This window comes from Phalacrocorax carbo, chromosome 26 (assembly GCF_963921805.1).
Source record: "Phalacrocorax carbo chromosome 26, bPhaCar2.1, whole genome shotgun sequence".
NCBI classification, from domain to species: domain Eukaryota; kingdom Metazoa; phylum Chordata; class Aves; order Suliformes; family Phalacrocoracidae; genus Phalacrocorax; species Phalacrocorax carbo.
The window spans coordinates 4,653,709-4,661,504 of NC_087538.1; the positions used below are offsets into that span (position 1 = coordinate 4,653,709).

The window sequence follows — 7,796 nt, forward strand, 5'->3', positions numbered from 1 at the left end:
CAGGGGGGCTTGGGAGCCCGGATGCCTGGGTCCCCTATGGGTAGGCAGCCCTTTGTGTCGGGGGGGGGGGTCCCCCGAAAATCCCCCCCCCCCCCCAAACAACAAGGTGGGGGGGGTGAGAAACCCCCAAAAGGCCCCCCCCAAAACACATCCCTTTTTAAGGGGAGCCTTGAAACTGCCTTTTTTAGACCCCAAATGCCTTTTGGGGACCCCCTTGAGACCCCCTTTCTTGCCTCCCCCCCCCCGCCCCCCGCAAAACCCACTTTTGGGGGACCCTCGAAACCCCCTTTTTCTGGACCCTTCAAACCCCCTGGCTTGAGAGGACCCATCAAACCCCCCTTTTGGGGCCCCTCGAAACCACCTTTTTGGGGGCGGGACCCCTCGAAACTCCCTTTGTGGGGCCCCTCAAGGCTGCTTTTTGGGGGTGCTTGAAAACCCTTTTTGGGGGGACCCTTGAAACCCCCTTTTTCTGGAGCTCCCAAGCCCCCTTTTGGGGGCACCCCTTGAAACCCCCTTTTTGGGGCCCCTTGAAACTACTTTTTTGGAGTCCTTAAAATTCCCCCTTTTGGGGGCCCTTCAAAACCCCCTGTTTTTGGAGGAGCCCCTCAAAACCTCCTTTTTGGGTCCCCTCGAAATCCCCTTTCTTGCCCACCCCCTGAAACCAACTTTTGGGATCCCCCAAACTCCCCTTTATGTCCCCTCAAAGTTGCCCTTTTTTTGGGGGGGGGGGGGGGGTGACCCTTGAAACTTCCTTTTTCTGGACCTCTCAAAACCCCCTCGAAGCTGCTTTTTTGGGGGGCTCTTGAAACCTCCTTTTGGGGGGACCCTCGAACCCCCCCTTTTTCTGGACCCCTCAAAATCCCCCTCTGGGTGCCCCCTGGAAAACCCCTTTTGGGGCCCCCTTGAAACCCCCTTTTTGGGGTCCCCTCGAAACTCCCTTCTTGGGGGCCCTCCTCAAAAATCCCTTTTGGGGTTCCCTTGAAACCACCCTTCTTACCTCTCCCCCCCCAACCCTGACTTTTGGGGTCCCCTCAAAATCCCCTTTAAGAGGGGGGCTTGAAACCACCTTTTAGGGGGACCCTCAAACCCCCCTTTTTCTGGACCCCTCAAACCCCCTTTTTGGGGGCCCCCTTGAAACTCCCTTTGAGGGGGGGCCCCTTGAAACCACCTTTTTTTAGGACGATTCCCCCAAAACTCCCTTTTGGAGCCTCCTTGAAACCCCCTTCTTTGGGGGCCCCCTGGAAACTCCTTTTTGAGGCCCCCTAGATGCTGCCCTGTGGGGGGCACCCCAAAATGGGGGGGGAGCATAATAACACACCCCCCCCGCAGGGGACCCAGGCATCCGGGCCCCCCCTCCCCCGCGTGTTTGGGCAGTGACCGAATGTCTCTGGGTCTAAAAATATTGGGGGGGGGGTGGGGGGGGGGAGGGTGACCCCCCTCCCCTTCCCAGACGCCTGGGTCCCCACGTGGTGCTGCCAACTGCTGCCCCCCAACAGCTGGGGGGGGGGCGGGGGGGCAGCTGTTGGGGGGGAACAGCTGGAGGGGGGACCCGGGCGACGGGGGAAAGGGGGGAGGGGGCGAATTCCAGCGTGAAGAGTCATCCTCCCAGAAGGAGAGCTTATTTCCCAACGGTTTGAGGTGGTTTTCCCATTATTAGCCGCTATTTCCGCATTATTAGCCGCTATTTCCGCATTATTAGCCGCTATTTCCGCATTATTAGCCGCTATTTTGAAACTATTAGCCATTATTTCACCATTATTAGCCGTTATTTCCACACTATTAACACCTACTTCCACATTATTAGCAGTTATTTTGAATTATTAGCCCTTATTTCACCATTATTAGCCACTGTTTCCATTATTATTAGCAGTTATTTCCCCATTATCGGCAGTTATTTTCAATTAGCAGTTATTTTGCCAATATTAGCCACTATTTCCCATTATTAGCAGTTATTTTGCCATTATTAGCCACCATTTCATCATTATTAGCCGCTATTTCCACATTAGTAGCCATTATTAGCCACTATTTCCCATTATCAGCAGTTATTTCCCCATCCTTAGCAGTTACTTTGAAATTATTAGCCACTGTTTTGCCATTATTAGCTTCTATTCCCCATTATGAGCAATTATTTCCGCATTATTAGCCGTTCTTCCCCATTATTAGCAGTTATATTCCCTATTATTTCCCCGTTATCCCCATTATTACCGACCATTAGCAGTTATTTTTCACTATTAGGCCTGACTCTCCCCCATTATTAGGGGTTATTTTCCCATTATTTTTCATTCTGTCCCCAATACTGATGGCTATTCCCCTGTTAATCCCCATTATTAGGGGGTTTTCCCCATTATTAACAGCTGTCCCCCCAATATTCCCCATTATTAGGATCTATTTCTCCATTATTCCCAATTTTGGGGACTATTTCCCCATTAATCACCATTATTAGGGGTTACATCTCCAATATCACCTATTTCTCCCCATTTATTAGGGCTTATTTCCCCATTATTCCTCCTTATTAGTAGTTATTACCCCATTATTAGGGGTTTCTCCCCCATTTCCCCCCATTTATTAGGGGCTATTCCCCATTATTAGTGATTATTACCCCATTATTAGAGGTTATTCCCCCTTCTCCCATTTATTAGGGATTACTTCCCCATCGTTATCGATTATTTCCCCATTATTAGAGGCTACTCGTGCATTTATTAGGGGATATCCCCATTATTATCAATTATTAGCCCATTATTAGGCGTTATGCCCATATTTCCCCCTTCATTTAGGATAATTCTCCATTATTAGCTATTATTAGCCCATTATTAGGCGTCATTGTCCCAATTTTTGGGCTCCTCCCGCTTATTCCCCCATTTCCCCCCTCCTTATTAACGCCTATTAGCGCCCCTCCCCCCCGGAGCCGGCCAAGCCCCGCCCCTTCCGCCAGCCCCGCCCCCACGCTCAGGCCCCGCCCCGCCGCCAGTCCCACCCTCCAGGCCCCGCTCCTTCCCTCCGGCCCCCGCCCTCACCCCAGTCCCCGCCCCCTCCCGCCAGCTCCCGCCCCCCGCCGCCCCTTCCACCAATCGCTGCCGGCGCCCGCGGCCGGCGGCCAATCGGAGGCGCTCCCAGAAGGCCGCGCGGCGGCCGCCATGACGGGCGCTGGTGAGGGCGAGCCGGGTGGGGGTGGTGTAGGGGGCACGTAGGAGGCGTATAGGGCTCGTATAGGGCTCATATGGGGTTCTGGGGACAGATCGCGGGGTCTGGAGCGGGTATATAGGCCTATAGAAGGGTGTAGGGGTGCTTAGAGGGGTATATATGTGTACGAAGGTGCCTGTAGGGGCGTGGGATGCCTGGATGGGTATATGGGGCGTATATAGGGGCCTGTGGAGGGGTATAAGAGGTTATATGGGACATATGGGGGGTATCGGTAGTGCCTGGAGGGGTATGTGGGACATATGGGGGGTATCAGGGGCGCCGGGAAGGGTATAACGGGTTATATGGGACATATAGGGGGTATACGGGGTGTCTGGGGGGGTATGTGGGACATATGGGGGGTATATGGGGTGTCTGGAGGGGTATGTGGGACATATGGGGGGTATACGGGATGTCTGGAGGGGTATGTGGGACATATGGGGGTATAGGGCGTGTCTGGAGGGGTATATGGGGGGTATATGGGGTGTTTGGAGGGGTATATGGGACATATGGGGGGGTATAGGGATGTGGGGATATATGGAGGGGTACATGGGATATATAGGGGGTGTATGGAGGGGCATATGGGGGGGGGATAGGGGGTGTCCAGAGGTGTGTATGAGGGTATATGGGAGATATGGGGGGGATAGGGGGTGTCCAGAGGTGTATATGGGGGGGTATAGGGGGTGTCGGGAGGGGTGGGGGGGGGATTTAGGGGTGCACAGGAGTTTATAGGTGCTATGGGGTATGGAGGGGTCTGGGGATATATAGGGGTCTGTGGGGAGGATGGGGGGGGATATAGGGGTATGTGGGGCCTATAGAGGAGCATAGAGGGTGTGGGAGGTATGGGGGATATAGAGGTTGCATTTGGGGGTTATAGGATGGCGGTGGTGGGGCTCGGGGTGCGCGGAGGGGCTATAGGGGATGCCTATAGGGGTGTGTATAGGGTCCCCCTCCCTCCCCGCCAGGCGGCACTGCTCCGTGTGCCGCCCCGGGGCCGAGGGCAGAGCAACGGGGTGACCTACGGCCGGGGACACCCCTTGGTGCCCCCCGGTATACGCCAGCCCCTACAGCCCCTGTAGGGGCCAGCCCCTATAGGTGGGGCCGGGCCCCCCCAGGCCCGCTCTATAGGTGGGGCCGGGCCCCCCCAGGCCAGCCCCTATAGGGGGGGCCAGGCCCCCCAGGCCCACTCTATAGGTGGGGCCAGCAGGGACCAAACCAGTGTGACCCCATACATAGTGTGATTCTATAGGGGCCAGCCCCTATAGCCCTTGTAGGGGCCAGGGCCTGTAGATGGGCCCAGCCCTCCAGACCCCCTATAGATGGACCAAACCAGTTTGGCCCCACACAGGTCTGGTTCTGTAGGTACCAGGACACCCCCTCCCCTATGGACCCGACCCTATAGGGACCCAAGTCCTTATCTCCTATAGACCCGACCCTATAGGGAACAGCCCCATGTATGTGACCCTATAGGGACAACCTCATCCTATAGGACCCACCTGTGGAGACCAGACTCTGTAGGGACTGCTCCGCCTACAGACCTCACCCTGTAGGGATCGGGCCCACCCATATAGACCACACCCTATAGGCACCACCCTGCTGGTACCCTATAGATCTCACCCTATAGGGACCACTCCACTGACCACCTAGAAACCTCATCCTATAGGGATCAGACCCACCCATTCAGAGCAAACCCTATAGGGACCACCCAGCTGGTCCCCTATAGTGCTCACCCTATAGGGGCCGCCCCCTATAGACCTCACCCTATAGGATAGGGCCCCCTCACCTCCTTCCCTCCCCTTTCCAGGTCCTGGATGAAGCTCCCGGACCAGAGCGACACCGGGACAGGTACTGGGAGGGGGTGTGGGGAGCACCAAGGTGCCTGGATTCCCAGTTCCCATCCCCTGGGGATTCTCCGGGGGCTCGTATAGGGTTGTGCTGGTTCTTCAACGGCGGGGCGGGGTGTCCACGCACCGTGGGGGGTTGGGGGTCACATTCCTCCCACAAAGGCGTGGGCGGTCACCCGTGGCCACCCACGTAAGAACCGGAGGCAGAGGACAGGGGACAGCCCCACTGCGGGGACAGCCAGGTGTGGCTGTCCCCAGTGGGCTTCGTTCCTACACACGGACCAACTTTTTGGGGGCGAAAGCGGGGAGTTTTGGGATCCCCTCGGTGTCACTCAGCTCCTCTTGGCTCTTCCACAGGTGGGTGACGACGAGGGACGGCCGTGGGGACGCGGGTGACGATAAACGGGTGACAAAAGGGCTCTGGGTGACGATAAACGGGTGACAAAAGGGCTCTGGGTGACGATAAACGGGTGACAACATGGCTGTGGGTGGACACGGGTGACAAACGGGTGACAAAATGGCTCTGGGTGGACACGGGTGACAACAAACAGGTGACAAAATGGCTGTCAGTGGATATGGATGACAGCAAAGGGGTGACAAAATGGCTGTCGGTGGGCACGGGTGACAACAAACAGGTGACAAAATGGCTGTGGGTGACAACAAATGGGTGACAAAATGGCTCTGGGTGGACACAGGTGACGACAAACGGGTGACAAAATGGCTCTGGGTGACAACAAACGGGTGACAAAATGGCTGTCGGTGGATACGGGTGACAAAATGGCTGTGGGTGGGCACGGGTGACAAACGGGTGACAAAATGGCTCTGGGTGGGCACGAGTGACAACAAACGGGTGACAAAATGGCTGTGGGTGACAACAAACGGGTGACAAAATGGCTCTGGGTGGACACAGGTGACAACAAACAGGTGACAAGATGGCTCTGGGTGACAACAAACGGGTGACAAAATGGCTGTCGGTGGATACGGGTGACAAACGGGTGGCAAAATGGCTCTGGGTGGACACAGGTGACAACAAATGGGTGACAAAATGGCTCTGGGTGACAACAAACGGGTGACAATGGCTGTCGGTGGACAAGGGTGACAACAAACGGGTGACAAAATGGCTGTGGGTGCGCAGGGGGTGACAGCAAATGGGTGACAAAATGGCTCTGGGCGGACACGGGTGACAATATATCGGTGACAGAAGGGCTCTGGGTGACACTAAACGGGTGACAGTGGTTCTGGGTGACAATAAAGCGGTGACACAGTGGCTCTGGGTGGCTCCGTCTGTTCCTGCTGAGTCAGCACATCCAGGGCCGTGTCATTGTCCCCAACGTGGGGACAAAGGGGTCCTGGACACCTCCGGGGTGGGGGGGGATGGGACACCTATTGGGGGTGTCACCTTGGGGGTGTCACCTAGAGGACGAGGTGTCACCCAGATCAGGGGCTGGGGGTGTCCTGTGGGTGGGGGGGCGCCCGTGGTGGCACCTCCGGGGGTGACACGGGGGGTGACACGGGGGACACCGAGGCCACCCCAGCAGTGACACAGTGTGGTGGCCCTGGGGACACCCCACGAGAGTGTCCCCAAGGACCCCAGCGCTTGTGAATTGGGCCCTGGGGGTTGTTAATGAGCCCCGGGGGGTCATTAATTAGGGCCTGAGGTGGCTAATGAGGCCCTGGGGGTCACTAATAAGGGCCTTGGATTCATTAATTAGCCTCTGGGAATCATTAATAAGGGCCCTGTGGTCATTAATGAGGCCCTGGGGGTCATTAATAAGGGCCTTGGATTCATTAATTAGCCTCTGGGGATCATTAATTAGGGCCCTGTGGTCATTTCTGAGGCCCTGGGGGTCATTAATAAGGGCCTTGGATTCATTAATTAGCCTCTGGGAATCATTAATTAGGGCCTGAGGTGGCTAATGAGGCCCTGGGGGTCATTAATAAGGGCCCTGTGGTCATTACTGAGGCCCTGGGGGTCATTAATAAGGGCCCTGTAGTCATTAATGAGGCCCTGGGGGTCATTAATAAGGGCCTTGGATTCATTAATTAGCCTCTGGGAATCATTAATTAGGGCCTGAGGTGGCTAATGAGGCCCTGGGGGTCATTAATAAGGGCCCTGTGGTCATTTCTGAGGCCCTGGGGGTCATTAATAAGGGCCTTGGATTCATTAATTAGCCTCTGGGAATCATTAATTAGGGCCTGAGGTGGCTAATGAGGCCCTGGGGGTCACTAATAAGGGCCTTGGATTCATTAATTAGCCTCTGGGAATCATTAATTAGGGCCTGAGGTGGCTAATGAGGCCCTGGGGGTCATTAATAAGGGCCCTGTGGTCATTACTGAGGCCCTGGGGGTCATTAATAAGGGCCTTGGATTCATTAATTAGCCTCTGGGGATCATTAATTAGGGCCTGAGGTGGCTAATGAGGCCCTGGGGGTCATTAATAAGGGCCTTGGATTCATTAATTAGCCTCTGGGGATCATTAATTAGGGCCTGAGGTGGCTAATGAGGCCCTGGGGGTCATTAATAAGGGCCCTGTGGTCATTGCTGAGGCCCTGGGGGTCATTAATAAGGGCCCTGTAGTCATTAATGAGGCCCTGGGGGTCATTAATAAGGGCCTTGGATTCATTAATTAGCCTCTGGGGATCATTAATTAGGGCCTGAGGTGGCTAATGAGTCCCTGGGGGTCATTAATAAGGGCCCTGTGGTCATTTCTGAGGCCCTGGGGGTCATTAATAAGGGCCTTGGATTCATTAATTAGTCTCTGGGAATCATTAATTA

The 7,796-nt window shown here is 55.4% G+C and overlaps 1 long non-coding RNA gene across 2 annotated transcripts; it reads left to right on the forward strand.

The window, feature by feature from the left end:
- The first annotated feature begins 5,808 nt into the window (after positions 1 to 5,808).
- On the forward strand, positions 5,809 to 6,288 carry LOC135317657 (uncharacterized). 2 transcript variants are annotated; one of them, XR_010376402.1, is made up of 2 exons: positions 5,809 to 6,005; positions 6,045 to 6,288. It is a non-coding gene; the product is annotated as an uncharacterized LOC135317657 (long non-coding RNA). The 2 variants fall into 2 exon arrangements; XR_010376401.1 differs by having other exon boundaries at positions 5,809 to 5,963.
- The last annotated feature ends 1,508 nt before the right edge of the window (positions 6,289 to 7,796 follow it).